This window comes from Meleagris gallopavo, chromosome 3 (genome assembly GCF_000146605.3).
Source record: "Meleagris gallopavo isolate NT-WF06-2002-E0010 breed Aviagen turkey brand Nicholas breeding stock chromosome 3, Turkey_5.1, whole genome shotgun sequence".
Classification (NCBI taxonomy): domain Eukaryota; kingdom Metazoa; phylum Chordata; class Aves; order Galliformes; family Phasianidae; genus Meleagris; species Meleagris gallopavo.
The window spans coordinates 24,927,345-24,946,055 of NC_015013.2; the positions used below are offsets into that span (position 1 = coordinate 24,927,345).

The 18,711-nt window shown below is 37.0% G+C and overlaps 1 long non-coding RNA gene across 1 annotated transcript in view; it reads left to right on the forward strand.

Annotated features, from left to right (window-relative positions):
- The first annotated feature begins 8,364 nt into the window (after positions 1–8,364).
- The window catches only part of LOC104910162, a 20,311-nt gene continuing 9,964 nt past the window's right edge, over positions 8,365–18,711 (forward strand). Inside the window, exons 1-2 of the long non-coding RNA XR_004159370.1 lie at positions 8,365–8,461; positions 10,517–10,558. This is a non-coding gene — a long non-coding RNA (uncharacterized LOC104910162). The remainder of the gene's footprint in view (positions 8,462–10,516; positions 10,559–18,711) is intronic.

An 18,711-nucleotide genomic window follows, 5' to 3' on the forward strand; every position in this document is an offset into this window, starting at 1 on the left:
TATATGTATATTTTCTGCTGCCTTTCAGAATGCCAGAGCCAACTTTATTTGAGGTAAAATGACATTTAATTAAAAATGAACTGTGATGTGTTTCATTGTTCTAGGTTTTTCTGGGAGTCAGTTTCCTCTTGTTTTTACACAAAGACAGAAGTAAGCATTACTGCTCTAATAGGAAGAATTATATTACAACCAGCAAAAGCAAAAACAAATTGGTGATAATGGAAAACGTTTGAGTTACTTTGTAGCATAAATTAAACCTTCATAGTATTTCTGACATTTATCTCATTTTAATAAAGGTAGAAGGCAGCAGGCACTCTGTGACTCATTTAACCTCCAAGAGCATGCTGATGTTTTTCACCATGCCTTCTTCCAGAAAGGGAGAGGGAACATTAACACTTTACAGCACAGACATTTTCTGTGCAAAGTGGTGAAGAGATGCACAGGGCAGACATCTTCTGCCATATAACTAGTGTCATTTCACTTAGGTTGTGTTAATTGCATTGCTTAGGTGAGTAATCTAACAAATTCTGATGTGTGATCAGGAAAAATTGTTGCTGTTGGCAACGGTGAGTTTGAAAGATCACTGTGAATTTTTGCCATGAACTTGTTCTGCACCCAAGGTTTGAGCAATGGAAAAGAGACACTTCAACATGCACTCTCTTCATGTTCTTTGTGGTGGAAATACAAGGTAATGAAACAATGGGTAGAACTAAACTTTTCTTAAATGATTAGTTTTATTCCTGTGTACTTGAAATAGGCATTAAGTTTTCTTTGTACTTAGATTTGTGGTAGTATTTCACCAACAGTGGATGGAATCACTACTAGTAGAGATGAGGAGATAGAGACTTTAGGCAATTAGAGCTTTTGAGTCAAGGAAAATGGCAGTGATTCTCTTGACATTACCCAGTAGGGTCCTGGAAATTTCTACTTTCCTTTTCCTTTGCAAAATGTATTCAGAGAAATGCTTCTGAAACTGATGTGAAACCAAATGTGTTCAGCTCTTCATACCTAGTCAGAAGAAAAAAAATTGCCTTTCTTCCTAGTCAGACAAATAATAAGCCAGTCAGCCTTTGTTTGAAATTGTTCAACTGATCTACTTAAGTGAAAATTTACTTAATCTGCATTTTCCTGATTTCTTTTTGTTTTTCTCTTTTCTTCTTACAGTTTGCGTTTTTTTTTTCTTCCAAATAAGTGAGATTTTATTTTATTTTCCCTAAAAGATGAAGAATATCAGCAAATTAGGAATTAGAATTGCACCTTATTTTGAGTACTGAATCAAAGGCTTCCTCTTGCATCTTTTGGACTAAATACATTTTCTAATCACAGCATAATTCCTGAGACAGAAATTGAACCTGGCTCTGAGATGTGGTCAACTCTAGGCTGAACTATCCAAAACTGTGGCTGCATCCATCCAGAGCTAAAATGAACTTTATTATATGAGCTTTATTGTTGCAATACCTTGTGTTAGAGGTATTTAGAGGTTAGAGATTCCCTAGCACCCTGCAAAAAAAACACAAAAAACAAAAAACAAAAAAAGTTAGGGTAGACTGTAAAGAAACATTCTTTTTTTTTTTTGCTTTTCTTTCTTTTTTTCTTTTTCTTTGTCTTTTTTTTTTTGACAAAAGGGCTGATATAATTTCACAAGGGTCTCTGAGCACTTCAAGTGAAAACAAATTTGAGATTAAGCATCTGCCAGGTGCTTTGAAGCTTCAGCTGCTCTTAGATTTTCGTATCTACTCATTGTTGAACTCAGTGTTTTTCTTTCTAAAGGAACTGCTCCAGGACACTTTTAAGAAGGAATTAATAGGTTTACTTTGTCTTGCATTCTCTAATAAAGCAGCGAATAAAGTAGAAAAGAAGTTGCCAGTTTAGAAATTTCATTAAGTAATATAGCTTTCAAAAGTCCATCTGGACTTTTGAAGCAATGGAAAAATGCTTCTGCTCCCCATCCTGCAATGCAGTTACATTGCTGTAGAGATAGGAACGCTGCGTTAAAAAGGGAATAGGAAAAGTATTCAAGAGATAGAATCTATATGTGATTATACCTTTGATTTTTGCTCTTCCTGCTCTTCATATTACAGCAAATGTGTTTGAAGTTCTGCCTGTTTTATGCAGTGTACTGAATTAACAAATATTGCTTGTGTTTGGATATGTGCAAAGATGGATCACTACAGGATGCTTAATGAGAGATATAAAAATTAGGCAAATACAGAGTGAAATATTTTCCTAAACATCAGCAATTAGGTACAGAAATGTTTTTTTTATCTTTCATGTCTTGAAAGAGTATGCAAGTACCAGTCTCTTTCTTGGGTAAATATGCAATTTTTATTTCTCTCTGTGTTGTTTTGTCTCTGAACAATTATTTTGTGTCCTCCATCTTCCTGGGAATCTTTTTTTTTTTTTATATCATTCTTTGGGAAGGCTGAATTTTGTACATGGAGAAATTTTAGCACTACTTTGAGTTCCTCTAGTCTTTTGTTTGGAAACTAGTTATGAAAATTATCTGTACGGGTAAGAAAGCAATAGAAAAATTGGTGAGGAATTTTAAAGCTAGATCCAGTTCTAAACTAGTTTAGGTCTAAAACTAGAACAGTTCTTCATGCAAATATTTATGTAGTGCTTGAGAGGTTTTTTTGTATAGTAATACCAGCATGACATTATGTACCAACTATCTAACCCCCAACAGAACTCTTTATTTCAGCCACTGTACATCAGTGACCAACCTTGGCCAATTAGCAATATGCTTGATCATTAGTTGGAAGTATATTTCTTTGCATTTATCACCAATAAAGAAAGGATTAAACTAGTTCTTTCTTGAATAGTTTTCTCCTCAACCACTCAAAATTATCCCTTTCCTCATGCATTCAGTTAACACAGGTAACATGTTAGTAGTATCTGTTGAGAAAACAAGATCTTTCTTTCCCTGAGCACATCAAGTTTTGACCTTGGGTTTTTATCTGCTTTTCAGAAATTTGTGCCTCCGAGAAGAATGGACCACGTGAAATACAGTAGAAAAAAAAATCTAAGGCTTAAATGTTCATAAATAAAATATTCTGTTAGAAAAATAAATGCGAAAAAAAACCTTAAGTTGAACAGAAGTGGTCTAAAAGCGGCTTTCCAGGAAGGTCAAAATGTCTACTGTCAGAGAAGAAATATGCAGTGGTCAGAGCTGCCACTATGCCAGTCCCAGTATTGCACAGCTCCTGCTTGTCATTCTCAGAAACCCACTCTGAACTGTCTCAAGGATCACTCTAGTATATATCCACAGTTTACTTCAGAGTATCCCGATGTGAATATACATTTGCAGCTTTGCCATGCCCTATGCCGAATTTAGGGAAAAAAAATTCATTAACAGTCTAAAAAAGTTAACTATTCAGTGGTTGTGAACACTTCAGTGAAACATCCTATATCAGAAGAGCTGTAAGATCTTCTTTTTTTCCTCATTTGAAGCCTAATCCTACTTCTTGCAATCATATAATGTTGTATGCTGTTGTATGCGTGTTCTGCAAGATCATGATCCTCTAAACAATTGTTCAGTTTTTCTTCAAATTCAGACAAGAAGTCTGTATTTCACTCAGCTGCTAGTAATTCTTGACTTCTCAGCAATATTAAGGGTAATGTTTTGTGTGTTATGCTGGGGCAGCTGACTTCACTTCTCCAACACTTGAATACGTGGTGTGATGTGTTTAATTTTCTTTCTAAAATCACTGTCGTGTATTTTTGAGGTCTTCAATTAGAAATTGCTGTTAAATAAAATGGGAACATTCTATATTTAGTTATCCCTGAAATTCTAAGGACAGTCTTGTCTCACTTGCCGCTGAGAAAGGCTTCTTGCAGCCTTTATAGCATTAAGATGCATTTGAAAATGGTTATTGAATATTGTCAGTAGCCAAAGGGTACAATACAAGAAGATACCTTTCCAGAGAACAGGTGGCAGCAGCAGTTACTTTATTCTGATCACCCTTGGATGCTGTTGAACAATGTGATTATCCATTTTAATGATAAAAAATTAATTATTATATATTAGTGATAAAAATCCTCCAGCAGTATGTCTTCACTGGAAGTATGAGCCATAGAGCAATATCACAAGAAGATTCATTTGTTTGATTTCTCTTTACTGTGCTAAACATCACACCCTGTACTCACCTTTGTCCAAAACCTGTGTGAGTGAAATTTTAGTGCTGCTGAAATTCAAAGACAAAACTCCTGCTGATGTTGTTGAGCCAGAGCCTGAGGAGTCCTAACCAAGTTGCAAAGAGCCACAGGAATGTTCCCTTTTCTAAACCATCTAACAGAAATTATGAATCATGGTGGAAAGAGAACAGATAGGGCAATCTATCCAAAAGAGGCACAGAAGTCAGTGCTTCTATAATCAGAGGCATCTCAGAAAGCTTACAAGGCATGAGGTCTGCTGCATACCTTGGTAAAACTCAGAAGTATTAAGTCTTGTTTACGAGTCTTCATAACCTACTTATATCAGCCTCAGCTGAATTGACAGCAGATATGTGAGCATAAGTGGACAACCTGAGGTTCTCACTGATTTTTCAGTAATCCATATAGAAAAGACAGAAATGTGGCACAACTCTGATGTTTCTACTGATAGAACATATAGCTCAGAATATCTGCCTAAATACTGTGGACAAGAGTGTGCTCCTCTAATTTAAGATATGTGTGTGAGCTAGTTTTTCAATCTCCCTTATGGTCAATGGAGAGAAAAATGTGGCAGTAGGTGTGGCTCATGATCTGCTGTGTATCCTAGGATGAGATAACTACCTTGATGCGCATGCTTCTGCTTATTGACTATGGAAGAGCTCTAGGCAGCTACCTTGGATGCAAATGTTTGCTCAGTAGAGCAGTCCTTCTCCATAATCCCTGCTACCTGTATCCTTAAGACTGACTTGCATGTATTTCTAAATGCTTTCTGTTACATTTTAGTTCAGTTTTATCCTTATTTTTGCTGATTGTAACTGTAAGTTAGAGCATAGCATGAGTCCTTCTAAAGTAACCTTGGCAAAATGCTGAAACAAAACATAAATCTTGTATTGTAAAAAATATTGTAATATTTTCATATTACAATAACTTTTCCATTATCATTTGAATGAAACAAACTAATGTGACTTTTATTTTTTTCAGTTCTTAAACAGACTGTTGTAACACTCAAAATTCTAAGACGAGCATAGTAAGGATGCTTATACTGAAGATTACTGTCCCAGGAATTGCACTGCATGTTTGGATATTAATCATTGTCACTCAGTGATATCTTGAGATCCTTCTGAGTTCGTTCTTTCCTACAACTCAGCTTGCTGATGCATTTTAATTTAGTAACAATTGATGTTCTGGTGCATTATTCGGATGATTAATGAAAATACCTAGCAGTACTATGCAGACCAGTGTGGAGCCCTAACTACACAGCAGTAATGCAATTATTGATTTTGCAACTTTTGTAGCTTTTGACCTTGGTTTCTGAGCTCCCTTAAAAATAAGAAAAAGTTACCTCAGGTCTTGCAAAAATCTTTATAATTTCTAGGTTTTGGTGCTCTTCCATTACTCACAGGCCATGTAATTCTGCCAAAAAAGAACATTACTTTGGTTAATGCAAATTATTCGTAAAGAATAGGTCTTAGCTATTATTTATGTTTTTTTATCTTTGTGCTTAAAATTTTGTTTACACAAGTAATGATCTATGAATGTATGTTAATTGAGAACTCCCCTGATTCTTTTCCCCACTCTTTATATTGTTTTTGTTTCTTTTTCTGATTGCTTACTATTTTGTTTTCCCTTGAGATCCTACAAATAGTCATTTAATTGTTGTGAGACCACTTCAGCCAGGTCTTTAATTATGTTTGCATGAATTCATTCAAACTGGGCAGCTTGAGAATATTTAATTTAGCATAGAATATTTAATTCCTCCTCTTTTAGACTGAATTCCTGTACTATTAATATAAACTCGAAATTGGTAGAGTAGCAGAGGTGTCTTCCTTTTTATTTTATTTATTTCTTTTTTTCATGCTGTTAAAATTCCTTGGTCCCATGTCAGTAGTTTTTTTTCTCTGACCTTATTATACTATGGACCTATGCTATAATTCTTTTTCCCTTACTACTAACAAAGTCTTTTCCTGTTGGTTTTACACACTCGATTTTGTGGTCTGGTCTGTTGGTGTTTTTGGTTTGTGGTTTTGTTGTTATTGTTTTTTGTTTTTTTTCTTCTTATGTTTGTGCTGTTCTTTAGTATTTACAGTGATGTGCGCTTTTGTTTTAACATTTTCTACATTTTCTTTTCATGTTTGATATCTGTAAAGCTAAGAGCTCATCTCTCTTGTTTTTCCTCTGCAGTAGAGTAGTTTGGGCTTTTATTCTTATATTTACTCGAAATCTGTCTTCTTTATTTCCACCGTTTTATTTTGCCCTTCCTTCTTTCTTTTCCCTAAACATTATGAATATTGTTTTGTAATTCATCTCACCAAGATTCCTTTCCCAGTCAGTTTTTTTGTCTTAACAGAATCACAAAATGGCTGAGGGAATTTTTGCGTTCCAGTTTGTCCCCATTGTTCTCGTCCTGTCAGTGGGCACTATACCAAAAAGAGCCTTGCATTGTCCTCTTCACACCTTCCTTTCAAGTATTCATAGACATTGATATGATGCTCCCAGGCCCTTTTTTTCTCCAGATTGAACAAGCACAGCTCTCTCAGCCTTTCTTCATAGGAGAGGTGCTCCAACTCTCTGCCATCTTCTCCTCTGGACCTACCCCAACGGTTCCATGTCTTGTGCTGGTGGCCCCAAACCTGGATGCAGTAATCCAACAGGGGCCTCAGAAGGGCAGAGCAGAGGGGGAAAAATCACCTCCCTCCCATTCCTGGCCACCCTTCCTTTGGTGCAGCCCAGGATACTGTTCTTCATAGCCTTTAAGCACGTGGAAGGTGCTGCACAGAAAGGAATAAATTATTTACTGTGTCAGGGGAGAGTAGCAAGTATCCTGAATAGCAGTAAGGATAATTCAGATTAGATTCTAGTCATTCTTCCTTAATGATTAGGATAATGAAGCCTCGGGAAAAAGTGCTTATATTGGCTGTACAGTATCCATTACTGAGTATTTTTAAAAACAGCTGGTCGGATTTTCCTTTATTTTTGTCTTATCACAGAGGAATGTGTTTTGGCTCTGATTTTCTGCTGTTCTTGGATAGCTAATGCAATATTTCTGCAGCAAAATCAGGTCATAGATATTGTGATTAGAAACTATGAATGAACTGTGGCTCTGTCTCGTATCTGTCGTATATTCTTCTGGCAATACTGTGCAATAATCAGTTCAGTTGTGTCTATCTGCATCCCACGTGGAGCTCATTGTGTTGCTGCTGAGGACAACATCAGGTTAGCTAATAGAGAATTCTCTGGGATGACACATGATGAATATCTGGCCAGAAGCTGCAAAGGAGCTAAGGTGTGATCTGTGAACTGGGAGAAGAAAATACTGACTGGCTGAAAAAAAGTGAAGACTGACACACTCTGAAATTTTATACCTGTGAACTTCACAGATATCTCAGTTTAAAATATGTTCTTGCAATGCAAATTTCACATGTTTCTTAGGTATCTCATAAATCATAATTGCTCAACATTTTGTAGTCTTAAGTGTGATGTGATTGTGTATTCCTTAGGCCTTTAGAAAGGGCAGAGGATCTTCTTGCCTTTGAGCAGATACGCGTATTTGTGTAATATTTATGGGGAGAGAGAAGGAGAACACAACAAGCAGTTAATTAAGGTTTAGATTGTATGCAAGTCAATTCCGTTCTTTGGTATGTAAATAAAACCTAATACTCATGAGTTTTTTCAAAAAGTTATTTAATTAGCACTTTAGTGGTGGGAAGCAATGCCAGCCTTTTTTAAACTTTTCAACAAAACAGACAGTGGCTGTTTTGCTCATAACCTTAATTAATTTGCTTACTTTTGACAACCAGTTATCATCATGATGGCACTTCGTATCTCTATGTTTTGCAGATACACTGCAATTTTTTTCCACAGCATAAATATGCATATCAATCAACAGAATACCTAATTATTATACAGTCTGCAGTGTAGACATGTCTCTGAAGAGTCTCAGGTCTGATAGTCAATTCATTTTTAGAACTAGCTCAGATTCTATAAAATCAGTCCAAACCAGTTCATCTGTGCCATACGGAATTATGGAACAGAAGTGATGCAAGAATTTGAGTAGAGCTCATAAATCAGAAGAGACTTTAGAAGTTGAGGGAAGAGGTTCTTAAAGTGATGTGATTACTATCTTTCAGCAAAGCAAAAAGTACTGAACCAAAGTTCAAAGACATTAATGTTGAGTTTTCAGTTTTAATTTGATTACTTCCCTTTACAGATGTCACCAATGGGCCTTACTGGCTCTAGTTGGACTCATCTAGCTTTTTATCAGCATTCTCTGCTCGTGAGCCCAGAAGCTGCATTTCAGCCTTTCTCATAAGTAAGTCTGTGTCCTGTTGAGTTTTCTACTATTCTCAAATTGGATTTCTCAGGTTGATCTTGGACTTGGTTTTTTGCTGCCCTGTCACTCTGGGGAGTGAGAGCTGCTTTGTGCTCTCGCAAGCCAAGCATCACTTGTCCACAGTGGGACTGTGTTGTGTTCTTGGTTGGTCTTCCCACAGGAAACAGCTGCACAGCCCCTGCATGACCTCCAGATCTTTCAGGGAGCTATGGTGAACGTGTAGAAGGAACTTGCAGCCCCTTTGTCCCTCTTTAACATCCTCTGCAGCCAGACTGACCCCTGTTCTTTAGCCAAGGTAGAAATTTATCAGCTGTGTCCATTTGATAGTAGCTCTTGGACACTGAGGTGTCCAACCTAAGAGATATTAGCTGCTCAATAGAAATTATTTTCTAGCTCTTATTATCCCTGAACTGAGTCTGGCCTTTGTATGCAGCAGCTCAGTGACCTCTGCACCAAAACTCTGAAGTCATATTCATCACTTTAGAGCAGCGTTTGGGAACAGTATTCATGCAACTGTGGCTAAGACTGTCTCCCTGAAGTTTTGGTGAGGGAGTAAGCTTAAGTACTAACTACAGGAGTCCATTAATGAAGCTGGATGTGGAAACTAAATCTCTGCAGTTGTTGGAAGCTGCTCATTTCCACCACAGATACACATTCTCTGCTTTGGTGCAGGCATCTTCATGGTAAAGGGATTACATCTTTGCTAAGGCTGATAATATCACTGTGCATATAAAGGTCACCTACTGTTTCCCTACAGCAGTCTGTTCCTTTCTCAAAGATGTTACATTTGATTTAAAATTTGAGCTGTGAAGCAGAAGGATAATTGTCTTTGCATCTCTTTGCTCACGGTTGATTTTATTCATAAACCTTTGTGACTTCTGTTCTTAACTTAATGTGCTCTTTCCCAGCATAAAGTCAAGCTCTCTTGTTGACTTTAAAACTGGATGTTTTAGATAAAGCTGTACAACCATCAAGTTTGCCCAAATCTAGTTAGCTTTAAGCACAGCAAGCAAAGTTGTGTTAGCTGCTAATGTGTAATCTGAGGGGGATAGCTTTATTTTTAGGACTATTCATTAATTTACAAGGGTGTTAAACATCTTTCTACTGTCAAAAATATATCTATATGATTCATGTCTTTATGATCTAAAGATTCATATTACCAAATACTTTCCACATTTCTTTGAATTTTTCGTAAACAGATTTGACAAAATGAGGTGTTTTGTATATGCCACACAAGATTTGGAAAGAAGTAACCAAACTTGAATTTAATTTCTTTGGGAGCACATGGGTAGTGTTTTACAAGATTGATTTTTTTATTATTATTATTTTTTTTTTTCTGGGCTGTCTTCAGTGGGATTTCTAAGAAATGAATAGCTTAAGATGGTAAGATATGATCAACTTCTATTGCCTTGTTATCTCACATTTTGTATTTATTTTAATCCAGTATGAAAACATGAACATCTATTACATACCTAACCGAGTTCAAAGACCTTCTTCAGCCTGCCACTGCATCTGATATTGCTTGTAAAGCTGATGAGAAATTATGGCTCAAAATGAAATGTTTCTAGCCTAAAAAAATACTAGCTCATCATTTTTATATTGCACTTTTGTGTAGTTAAATTTATTAATGCTCAGAAAGCTACATTTAGAGTGTGGGTTTATTCCTATGAAAATCAAAGTTAATACTCTGCAAGTTCACTTTGTCTCAGGGAATGTGTATGTTGAATCGTGTAGAAAACTTTAATAGGACATTGTCTTAGACAACAAATGTTTGGTATTCAGGAGTAACATTATCCAAAAACTTGTCATGTATTTATTAATATTATTTGTGCTTAGCTTTTGGCTTTCTTTCCATATTGTAGTCTGGTAAAAGATTATAGAAATGCAAAGCTCTGTATTCTTGAACAAATGGTGATTGTTTGCAAGCTTTCTTTTTTTTTTTCCCCTAATAAGCAATTCCTTCCTTCTGTAAGACTCTTCTTTCTCTATGCATTTTTTTCCATTGCTGAAAGTCTTTTATTGCTTCTGATTCAGGACATCGGCTGGTCACCTGCAGTGATGAGGAAGGAACTGTCTGTAAGTACATTAAAGTTCCATTGTAAGTAGCTGTATTTCACCAGTCAGTGGGGGGGAAAAAAAACAGTATCTGAAAGTACTGAAAAAGTTGTGTTTATAGGAGGCAGGATTAGAGTCTGCTCTGGCATGGCAAGCAATGCACTGTTTTTTCCGGTTTGAAAATAGCTAGCTTTAACCTCTCAAGCCTTCTCCAGGATGAACAATCCCAGCTCTCTCAGTCTTTCCTTGTAGGAATTATGCTCTGATTATTTGATCATCTTGGTGGCTCTCTGATGAACTTACTGTGGTGTATCCCCATCTATCTTGTACTGAGCAGCCCAGAACTAGACACGTATTTCAGGTGTGGCCTCACCAGTTCTGAGTAGAGAGGAATGATCATACTGCCTAATACAGCCAAGAGTACCATCAGCCTTCTTAGCTGCAAGGGCACATTGCTCTAAAGACGTAAACCTCATTTAAAAAGTGGATTAAAATATTTCATACTAATATCAGAGTATTTTTATGCTATTCTCTGTACTCCTTTCTAATTCTTCCTCAGAACAAAATTCAGGCATATCTCTTCTTTTGCAGTTTCTTTTCATGTAATTTTGTACATGAAAGTGAGAGCTGAGACCATTTTCCTAACCTCGTAACTCTAGATTTATTCCTGTTGGACAAAAAACTTTCACTTTGTGACTGTTCTGTTTATGAATTCAAAAACAGGATGTTGAGGAGTTCTGTTTCACCTTCATTCCTGAAATGACCTTGACTTTTATTAGAGTGTTGCATATTGTAACTTGGGCATACGATTTTCTTTGCCATTCATGAAAATATTGTACTTTTCAGTAAGTTTCAAAGCAGAAACAGCTCAGTAATGGGGAAGCATACTCAAGCATATAAATCTTAAGTGGGAGGAAATGATGAACTATTGAGGTTACTGTCTGCCATGAAGTGACCTTTCTGCTCCTGGGATGCATGGTTTCTTTTTTGCTTAAATCTTTCCATAAGTATTGCAAGAAAGTGTTGAATACTCTTCAATTGAAAATTTGAAAATTAGTGTTATTATCTGGGTGCATTTGTGATTCAGGAAGTAAAAAGATAGATATTGGAAAAGATGTTTATAACTGGATTTTACAAAGCAGATTTTTCAGTGGGCTAGGTCCATGTTTTGGCACTTTAGGAGGGTGCAGTATTAAATATTTTTATATCCTATCTGAAGCCAGCCCATACAAAATCATGGGAAGAGGTCTGACACGTAGAGATTTAGTTCTCTTTCAAGCATGATCTCCTCTTTTGAGGATACGTCTGAGATTTGCAGCTGTGCAGGCTTGTGAGAGATACAGGCCCTATCTGGGGGTGAACCAGAATTCCTTTGTGAGAAAGTTTGAATGTATCTTTTGCATTTTTAAAAACACAGTGAGAATACTTTTTTTCAGGACTTGGAAAACTTCAGTGCTGGCTGCCTTTCTCAGCTGGGAGGGCTCATTTCTATAATGGCATTAAGTTGTGCCAGGGCAGGTTCAGGTTGGATATTAGGAAGAATTTCTTCTCATGGAGAGCAGTGAGGCAGCGGTATAGACTGCCCAGAGAGGTAGTGGAGTCACCATCCCCGGGAGTGTTCAAGAACTGAGGAGATGTGGCACTGAGGGACATGGTTAGTGGGCATAGTGGTGGTGGGTTTGTGATTGCGCTTGTTCTTAGAGGTCCTTTCCACTTGATGCCATGCTAGGATTGGATATGTATGCTCTCCATTTGTATCTGCCCTATTGCACAGCATGGAAGGTAGACTTTTCAGGAATTACGTGAGGCAGCACAGGAGCAAGTAATCTATAATATGATATTTCTAACTTAACTGCAGGTGTCAGCAGCTAGCTGTTAATCTTAGGCTGGTGTCCAAACTCTATCGCAGTCCATGGTGGAATCAGCTGGTCAGCAATGATCCACCTCACCAGCACATCTGCTGTGGGGTGGTAGCTGCTCTCTGGTCTCCTCTGACTATGTTGGTTAGCTCTCTCTTGTGTGTAGAGGAACCTTAGACACCTTCATAGGAGATGAATTCCCTGCTTGGTGTTTGGCTACAATTGTATGGTCCTCCTGAATCTTTTCCTTTCTTTCAGATCAGCTTGTGTATCTGATCCAAGGCCTGCATAATGCAGAATTTAATATAAAAATCCTGAAGCCAGGGGAAGAGCTACAGCTGTGTTTGTAGTATACTCAGAGATAGCTACCACCCTGGCGCTTCAGTGGATTTATGTACAGGATCTCCCATTTCTGAATCCCATTCAAGCTATGGTGTCAGTGACCTACTGGTGATGGTGCTGTACAGACCCGAAACTCTTCTGAGCATGCAGTTATTGTCTGGTGATTACAGATCAGATACTGACACACATATAGCATTCAGATGCCTTCCAGGTTAGGTGGCAACTGTGAGTGGAAAGTAAAGCAAGGGAGAGGGAGATTGCAGCCCGAGGTCTGTTTGCTTTTGGTTTTGCCTTTGCTCTGTTTTATGCACCTAACATTTTTTTTTTAATGTGACCTTCAGAAATGCAATCTGAAGAAAGATTTGTTTTTGTCAGTGAGCAGATTTGTTTTTTTAACATATAGGTTCCAACACCTTTCTGAAACATATCCTTTAGCAATTTTTTCCTTTGTGAATAGCTTTGACTTTTTTTTAAGCAAAAGATATATTAAACAGCAACATAAAGAAATATTCCTTTTGACTGTCCTAAGATGACAAGTAATGTTTAGTCTTCTTTCATCTCAATTTGATCTCTTTCAATTTCCCTGTTTTCATCTTTTTTCCCAATGTATTTTGCTTTCCTTGTGATTTTTTTCACACTCCAAATTCTCTATTTTTTTTAATACATTTTAATTATTTGGTTATTACTTGCTTTTGAATCTTTCCTTTAATTAAGATTCCACTTTTTACTGCTTTCATAACCTTTTTTGGCTGTGAGAAATTGTTACTCATTTATTGTCAATTCCTTGTAGATTTTTTTTCCATTTCAGGAGGTAAGCTCCCTTTAAAAAAGAAATGTATGTGTTTGCATATATTTCTATTTGCATTATTTAATCTCTCGGGCATTATCACTGTCAGCTATTCAGTAAATAATTTTTGTAAGTAGTTCCTCTAGATATATTCAACTGGATAAAGGACTCCCTAATCATGATGCAGAGTTTGATCCTTGATGCTTGCTCTGTTCAGAAGACTTCAATCATCTTATTTTTTATCTGATTAATTAAATCAAATCACTTACAATTTTATGCCATCAGCAAATTTTGCTACTTTGCTGTTAAGCCTCATTTTAATGGATCAGTAGTGCATTTGTAAGCACCAAATCTGCTAGTGAGATTTGTAGATGGGAACAAACCCGAGGATATCTTTACTCTAGGGGAAACAGATATTTTTACCCTGGTTTTCTGTTTGTGTGTGTTTGTGGGTATTTTGTTTGTGTACTGTCTTTTCCCTAGTGGATATAACTGATTATGCAATGGGGATAAGTATTTTGCTTTAGGACAATTTTAGATTTGGTCCGGGAATGGATTTAGCATGTGTTCCCCTAGGCAGAAGAGCTTCAGCTTACTGATAACTGGCAGCCTAGTAATAAATTCTAGCTCCTTTCTAAGGACTTTATGGCGAAGAGGCTGAGAACATGCTAGTTGGTAGTTTTGAACGTATGACTTGTCTGATAAACAAGCATTTTGTTCAACTTTACAGAAATACATTTGAATATGTAAATGAAGGCTGTCTAGAGCCAAGTGTGAGCTGCTTTCTGGATGTTATGCAAGGCTTGCTGCAGTGATTACTGAGTGTTTCCACAGAAGGGTAGCAATTACCACTGCAACCCTTACATTAGATGACACATACACAAGTACAGAAACACTGGAGTAGAAAAATAAACCTAGTTTGAACAATGTCCATGAATTAAAACTTCTCTGTGAGACACGTAAGGAGGGAATTGGTGAAAAATGAGGTGCTGGATCTTCAACCTAGAGGGCTTCCAGTATCTATCCAGCAAGTAGAACAAGAAAGAGACAGGTGTTTGGAAGCTTGGGGTGCAAAAGAAAGGCTGTATATTTATGGGATACAAAAGCAGTTTCTTTTGTGCACAGACACCTAAGATTAACTTATTGCACCGTCCTACGTAGTAGCTGTACTTTTATTCGATGTACTGCACAACATATTGTATTCCTCTTAAAATTTATTATTTTATCTTGTTCCCAAATGCCTCCTTGAATATCACCGCCATGCTCTGTAGGCTTTTACATGAATTTCAAAGAAGCAATTAATTTCTTATGATGTGGGGGATGGGAAAACAAAGGAAAGTTTAGGCATTTCCATTGTTTTTCCTTTTGTTTTATTATTTATTGTTGTTGTTATTATTGTTATTATTATTATTAAGCTTTAATGTAATTGCAAATATGTTTTGGCCAAGCAGCAGATGCAGAAGTTCTAGATTACAGTAGCACTGCAAATGTGTGTGCGTAAGAGAAGGGGAAAGAAAGTAAGGGAAAGCAGAGAGTGGGGCTAGAAAGACACTGCAGCTGATTTGTTGATGCAACCAAAGAAGCACCGAAGATGTCATCATTTCTAGTGCTGTCTTTTCTGAGTGCTCATGCTACAGAAAGTATTGGGAAACACAAGAAAGATGCACAGGATTCTACTCAGATAATAGTATCTCATGTAAAATCCACTTTATTTTAAACTTACACGCTAGCCATTTCATTACTACTCTTTTTGTTTTAAGATTTCTTTATAGATGCACTTTCATCTTTTTATGTGTGTCCCACCTATTTCTTTCTTCTCTCCATACACACAACACAGTACACTTTCGGAAACCTTGAGTTTCTCCTGTCCACTATGTCACAAGTGTCCAAACTTTTGGCTTGCCTGGGCTGCATTGAGTGAACAGGAATTGTTTTGGGCTACATACACAAAAGTCACTCCAAAAGTAATACCTCCTATTTATTTCCTTGGAAAGTACAACAGATACAAAGAGCACAATAACACCACTTGATAGAACAAATTCTCAGCTATTTTTCAAAATAGTCACCACTGTTAGCTATATGTTTTTGACAGGAATGAACAAGAGCCTGCATGCCACACTCGTAAAAACCTGCACCAGCAGAGGTCACCCACTGTTGCCACTGCTGGAATACACCACCTAACACCACACTGTGCTCACATCCACTGTTTGGTTTCTATGAATATTCAAAGTGCCAATGAATGTCAATGGGTGCCATTTTTTTTCCCACATAGAGGAATTCAGTGGCACACCTCTGTATCATCCAAACTTCCATGTCAGACACCGTTCTGTCAGACTGCCCCTCTGTTGCCATCTATCACATGACAGTAAAATGTAATGAGATATTGGTGGGAAGGTTTGCCCTCTACTGTCATGCTACCAACATCTGCTTCTGGCATCGTGGGCTAACATCACAGAATAGTTTGCATTACTTTCAGAGCAGCCCTCATAAAAATATATAATTCATATATATCAGTTCATATATATCAGTAACAAAACTTATTTTGATCTTTAGTGTTTTTTATTAAAAGAAGAGAACAATAAAAACACAGAACTAGTAGGAAATGTGACCTTGTTTTTGTGAAACTAATGCACCAAGCTGGTCCAATGGCAGTGGCTGCAATTCTCAATAAGCTCTTGAGATGGTTCCTCCCTCAGACATTTTTGATTAAATTTTATTCCTCCTGTACTTCATCTTTGAAAAGAGTTGTTCATAAATGTATGTAATGCCAAAAAGCGATGACATGAATGAGCCGTGATTATGAAGTGAGGAATATTTTTCTCCGGTAAGATAGGGCTTATACAAGTAAAGAGACCTGGACAGAGTTTTGAGTTGAATGTCTAATTGCAACTCTATACGTTCCTGATGTTTGACTGTTGCTAAGCGATTTCTTGTGTAATGAGAAAAACATTTATTATCTTGAATTTACTAGTAACAGCCATTTAGTGTGCTACATATAGATTTTGACAACTCACTCATCATCACAGATGAATTGATGAAGTCAGAAGAGATGCATAATGGTTAGCTAGGACAGAGCATGATTGACAGCAGAAACATAGTGAAAGTTTGAGCACAATAAACAAATTGTAGGTCATGTTTTCTTATCTCTCTCTTATTTTCTAGCTTTTAAACAGAGTTAGTAACAACAGCAACAACAAGGACAGTATGTACATCAGATAATTTGTGCCAAGGGAAAATGAAATATCACGGAGCTAGCTATCATCAACTCCTAAACGTTAGATTTTGAATTTTCCATCTGATTTTTTTTTAGCTCATTGGATATTTAAAAATGAAATTAAGTTTTGATTTTTGCTGCAGTTATCGCATTTAATTAGCAGTTTTTGAACACATGTCGGATCATAAATGTGGGCATGAAAATGCAAATAAAACAAATTTCATTTATAATTTTCCTCTCACTTTTTCTAGCAAGAAAATTCCATATTTGAACACTGATTCGAGGTGGAGGGAAGGGAAGTCTCTCTATTAGCCAGTGATGTTGTTTATGTTTTTTGAGTAACACTATAGAAAACTGGGGAGAAATTATTAACAGGGTTGGATTAGGCAGGTATAGCCTTTTTTTCAGAGGTTACCTGCACATAGAAATTATATATGATTGGATGCTATTACTCTGTGACAGTAGGAGCTTGGATGCAGAAACTTAAGCAGTAAGTTTCTGTTCCTGGTCTCTGAGGAAAAAAAAAAAATTCTGAGCTGTTTCTACTAATGGTTTCTTTTTTCTTAATATAAATTGCATACTGCATATTAAATAATCTCATATAGGATAGTGAAGGCCTTGGGACGTCTGACTTGTGCTTAATCTTTTGCAAGGGTTACAAACCTATTTTGCTCATGCTTATTGTGCAAATCAGTGCAGCTGCGTGTTTGAAGGTAGTGCTGCATTAGGTTTGGTAACCCAAAACTTGCTGTCTTCTCTGTAGATTTGGTAAAATGTTAGCCTTGATCTTTATAGGTTTAGTTCATATTGTGATGTATTTACATAGACTGGACCTTCAGTAATGCTTTAAGCTGATGTACTGCTCTCTGCTCTGGAGTAACCAAGTCATGCATTCCTGTCTGATGTGATGTAATAACATCTGTAGAGGAATGATATGGAGCTAGGGGAGTTAATAGATTAAACCATTCCTTCTAGATTTGCCAGATTTCTTCTGTCAGAGGCCAAGTCCATGAGTCTAAAGGATGCGATCTACTTCCTGTTTATCAGTGTAGTTCTGAAGTAACTGCACTGAAGGTCATGGTCTTAAATCTGTGTTGGCTTGATGTAACCAATGGCAGAACTAAGACTGCAGAATCATTTTATGTAGAATAGGAAGTAGTTGCTTCTATAAAATACCATCAGACCAGATTCTTTTGTTTAAAAGAAAAAAGTGCACGTGTCTGCTTGAATTTTGCATTTTGCTGCACGTTTCTTTGTGTGGTTGTCTGCTCATACACATAATATTGGACATATTTGCATCATACTAAGTTCTTCCATGTACAAGTTGGGCAGGAAAAAAAATCTGTGTTAATAAAAAAGTGCTTTGAAGGGATCTGGGTACAACATAAAGGTATTTATAGGACTCTCACAGTGTACTGTCTAGGTGTTTACAACCTAAGTCCAGGTTCCTCTGGGTGGCATCCTATTCCTTGGGCATGTTGACCGCATTACACAGCTTGGTGTCATCTGCATACCTGCTGAGAGTGCACTCAATCCCACTGTCAATGTGATTGAAATTAGAGTATTAATCTCTATGCAATGACCCCAGAGGGACACAACTTGCCACCTATCTCCATCTGGAAATTGAGCCATAGACCACCACTCCCTGGGTACAGTCTCACAACCATTGAACAGTCCATCTATCAAATTCATATCTTTCCATTTTGTAGGGAAGAATGTTATGGGTGACCATGTCAAAGGCCTCTCTGAAATCCAGATGGCATCTGTAGCTCTTTGCTTGTCCACTGATACAGTTACACCATCATAAGAAAGCGAGGTTCATCAAGCAGGACCTGCCCTTGGTGAAGCTATGCTGGTTATCCCATATCACCTCCCTCTCTTTCATCTGCCTTAGCATACCTTTCAGGAGGGAGAGTTAGTTGTTACTTTTATGCTGTTTGTTGTTTTTCATTGCTGTTCTTGCTTTTTTTTT